Source organism: Acomys russatus, chromosome 15 (genome assembly GCF_903995435.1).
Source record: "Acomys russatus chromosome 15, mAcoRus1.1, whole genome shotgun sequence".
NCBI lineage: Eukaryota > Metazoa > Chordata > Mammalia > Rodentia > Muridae > Acomys > Acomys russatus.
Genome location: NC_067151.1, coordinates 37,336,542 through 37,340,891, shown reverse-complemented (window position 1 = coordinate 37,340,891; position 4,350 = coordinate 37,336,542). Strand labels below are relative to the sequence as shown.

Genomic DNA, 4,350 nt, shown 5'->3' with positions numbered 1-4,350 from the left:
CCCTATGGCTGCTTAGTAGATTGCTGAAGGTCAAGTGCTCAGAGGAATGGTTTTATTTAGCATCTCTAGCCGCTGTACCAGTGTGGCTGCATGCTCTTTGGTATGGCCCCCTCTTTTTTATGCATTAGAATGTTTTTGACCATATTCAATACCCAGACCCTCAAAATCTACCCCCCATTCACTACCCACATATTCAGTGGCATCGTTGTTTCTTCTTCTTCTTCTTCTTCTTCTTCTGCTTCTTCTTCTGCTTCTTCTTCTTCTTCTTCTTCTTCTTCTTCTTCTTCTGCTTCTTCTTCTGCTTCTTCTTCTTCTGCTGCTTTCTTCTTCTTCTTCTTCTTCTTCTTTCTTCTGTCTTCTTCTTCTTCTTCTTCTTATTCTTCTTTCTTCTTCTCTTCTTTTTTTCTTCGCTTTTCTTCTTCTTCTCTTCTGCTTCTTCTTCTCTGTCTTCTTCTCTTTTCTTCTTTCTGCTTCTTCTTGCGTCTTCTTCTTCTTCTTCTTCGCTCTTTCTTCTTTTTCTTTCTTCTTCTTCTTCTTCTTCTTCTCTCTTCTTTTCTTCGTCTTCTTCTTCTCTTCTTCTTCTCTTTCTTCTCTTCTTCTGCTTCTTCTTCTTCTTCTTCTTCTTCTTCTTCTTCTTCTTCTTCTTCTTCTTCTTCTTCTTCTTCTTCTTCAACTCATCAAGTCTAACTTGTGCTGCCAGCATGCTTTTGGTTGTGTGGTCATCCACTTGTCTGTGATCAACCTTCTAGGCTCCATGTCCTTCAAGAAGACTGCTCTTTTTTCAGCAGCTATCAACTGCTACCAGCTCCTCAGCTAAGGTTTGGATTCGTGCGTACATTCCCCCTCTAGATTGTGTTTTCTCCTGTTGGTGATTACACAGGTCTTGGGCAAGATAACACAATCTCTCTGAATTCATGTATACAACTACCCAGTTACTCATAGCAAACAGCATTTCATTGTAGACACCACCTCTGTGTCTGACACGTATTCCATTCCTTCTTCTGTGATATTCTTCATGCCTTGGAAGAAGTCGCTATAATATGGTGATTTCTTATTCTTTGCACCTTAACTAGTTTCAGTCTCTCCACTGCCTGTCAGCCTGTAGTACAGACTTTTTGAGTTTTTTTTTTGTTGTTGTTGTTGTTTTTTTTTTTTTTTTTTTTTTTTTTTTTTTTGTCTTCAGGTGTGGCTTTTACCATCTTGTCTTCGTTCTCTTGCTGAGACTAGGGAACACACTAAACAAAGTCAATCTCTCAGAGATGGACTCCTGATTTTTGCCTCCAGCTCTTCAAAGTTCCATATTTTGGTTCGCTAGTAAATAAGAGATACTCGGGCATCATCCACCTCCTTAGAAACTCTGAAAGACCATGCCTGTATATTCTCTATCTTCTTTACTCCCTTAAGAAAATCAAATATAATAATGTTTAATAGAGATGCTGAGGTGATTCAATGGAATAAACATATGATCTTCAATAAATAATCATTCAATTATCAAATCTTCATATGAAAGCAATTGAGCTTGAATTAATACCACATAATGGAAAACACGTGTGTTGTATTAAAAATATAAATGTTATCTCTAGAAGAAAATACAGTCATAACTTACATGATAGTGCTCTTAAATTAAAATCAGCAAAGTACTGATTAACAAAATATATTTTTATTCAAATGATATTATTTGGACTGTGAAAAATACCACCTTGAGAATGACAGAAAATAGTTCTGAGTCATAGGTACGAGCATGCTCTGGCATCCAAAATATATAAAGAACTCTCAAAACTAAATAATAAGGCAAAACAATAAAAAATAACCCAAATTACTGAATGTTTCTCCAAAGAAAATATATAAGTAGCTAATAGAGTTTTAAATTGTTGGAACATTGATTTTCTTGGAGATATCCCTAAAGTTTGAGAGTTGCAATCCCTTGATGACATGACAGACATTTTTCCTAGACCTTGGACTTTCTTACAAATCAAAGGAATACAGTGATGCTTCTCAAAAAGGATGCTGTAGGCACACGCAGGTACAATCAGAAAGAGTGAGGCTCCAGTAAAGACCCATAGAGGTACCTTCCAGGAACCCAATCAAACCTCTCTTTTTACAAATTGGTTAACTGAGAAGCAGATGCCATACTCAAGGCCACTGGCTGTGTAACCAAGAACAGGGTCAGGCTCTAAGCATCTACCTGCTATGTCATTTCTGAAGCTACCACAGCAAAGGAAACTCCCTTTTTTCCTTGAGTGCATGTTTGATATTTAAGTTGGTTTTGTAATGCCAGCAAAGCAAGACAAATATGAATGAAAGAGGGCGTTCTCTCACAGTAAATGACAACTTTCATATTATTTCTTTCAGTCATTATCTGTTTATACTATCACATTTGTTTTAATATTATTCTGGAGTTTATTTAAATCTCATTGACTATCCAAATAATTGAAGAGATGACCAAGTATCACAGTGATGACTGCATTAAATTATTGCATTCCATTCACCCAGATAATATGTCTGAGTACAGCAAGCAGATGCAGAGATTCAACATTGATGAGTACTGTCCAGTATTTGATGGCTCGTTTGAGTTCTGTAAGTTGTTTGCTGGTGGCTCCCTGGCAAGTACTGTGTAACTTAATAAGCAGAAGACAGACATCACTGTGAACTGGGCTGGGGGCCTGCATCATGCAAAGAAGTCTGAAGCATCTGGCTTCTGTTAAGTCAATGATATATCATCTTGACTATCCTGGAGCTGCTAAAGTATCACAGAGGGTGCTGTAGGTTGACATTGACATTCACCACGGCGACAGCATGGAAGAGGCCTCCTACACCACAGACCGGGTCATGACCGTGTCCATTTGTAAATACGGATAGTACTTCCCAGGAACCAGGGACCTACGGGATATTGGGGCTGGCAAAGCCAAGTGCTCTTAACTACCCGCTCTGAGATGGAATCGATGAGGACTCTTATGAAGCCGTGTTCCAGCCAATCATGTCCAAAAAAATGGAGATGTTCCAGGCTAGAGCAGTGGTCTTACAGTGTGGCGCAGATTCCCTGCCTGGCGATCAGTTAGTTTGCTTTGATCTGACCATGAAAGGGCATGCCAAGTGTGTGGACTTCATCAAAGGTTTTAAAAATTAATTTATTTATATTACATTCAATTTCAATTGTTATCCCATCCCTTGTTTCCTCCCGTTCCTCCCTCCTTCCTGCTTTCACCCTATTCCTCTCCCCTATGTCTGTGACTGAAGGGGACCTCCTCCTCGTCTATATGATTATAGGGTATCAGGTCTCTTCTTTGTAGCCGGCTATCCTTCCTTTGAGTGCCACTGGGCCTCCCCATCAAGGGGATGTGGCCAAATATGGGCCTCCAGAGTTCACGTGAAAGTCAGTCCCCGCTCTCCACTCAACTGTGAAGAATATCCTGTCCATTGGCTAGATCTGGGTAGGGGTTTGATGTTTACTGCATGTATTGTCCTTGGCTGGTGCCATACTTCGAGCAGAACCCCTTGGGCCCAGATCTGCCCATCATAATGTTTTTCTTATAGGTTTCTAGGACCCTTTGGGTCCTTCTATTTCCCAATTCTCCCATACTTCTCTCACCCAGAATCCCAATAGGATGTCCTCACATCTATCTATCCCAATTTCCTGGTAAGTGAAGATTTCCATGGGACATGCCCCTTGTCCTAGTGTCCAATTATGAGTGAATATATACCATTTGAGTCTTTCTGCTTCTGGGTTAACTCACTCATATGATCACTTCTAGTTCCATCCATTTCTGCACAAATTTCGGGAATTCCTTGTTTTTAATAGCTTAGTAGTATTCCATAGTGTAAATGTACCACAGTTTCTTTATCCATTCTTCTGCTGAGGGAAACTTAGGCTGTTTTGAGGTTCTGGCTATTATGAATAAGGCCACTATGTACATGGTTGAGCATATGTCCTTGTTGTGTGCTGGAGCATCTTCTGGGTATATTCCATTCCATTCAAAGTGATTACTTTGAATACTTTGGACCAGATTTCAAACTTCACATCAGCCCTTCCAAGATGACTAACCAGAACACTAACAAGTACCAGGAAAAGATCAAGCAGCGTCTCTTTGAAAACTTGAGAGTGCTGCCCCATAACCCTGGGGTCCAAATATAGGCAGTACCTGAGGATGCCATGCCGGAGGAGTGTGGTGAAGAAGACCCTGACAAACATCTCCATCTGCTCCTCTGACAAACCAATTGCCTGTGAGGAGGAATTCTCCGAGTCAGATGAGGAGGGAGAAGGTGGTCGCCAGAACTCATCTCACTTCAAAAAAATCCAAAAGAGTCCAAACAGAGGATAAAAAGAGAAAGATCCAGAAGAAATCACAGAAG

The 4,350-nt window shown here is 40.2% G+C and overlaps 1 pseudogene; it reads left to right on the top strand.

Annotated features, from left to right (window-relative positions):
- Nucleotides 1-2,438: 2,438 nt before the first annotated feature.
- LOC127199009 (histone deacetylase 1-like) lies at nt 2,439-3,127 on the top strand (annotated as a pseudogene).
- Nucleotides 3,128-4,350: the final 1,223 nt, after the last annotated feature.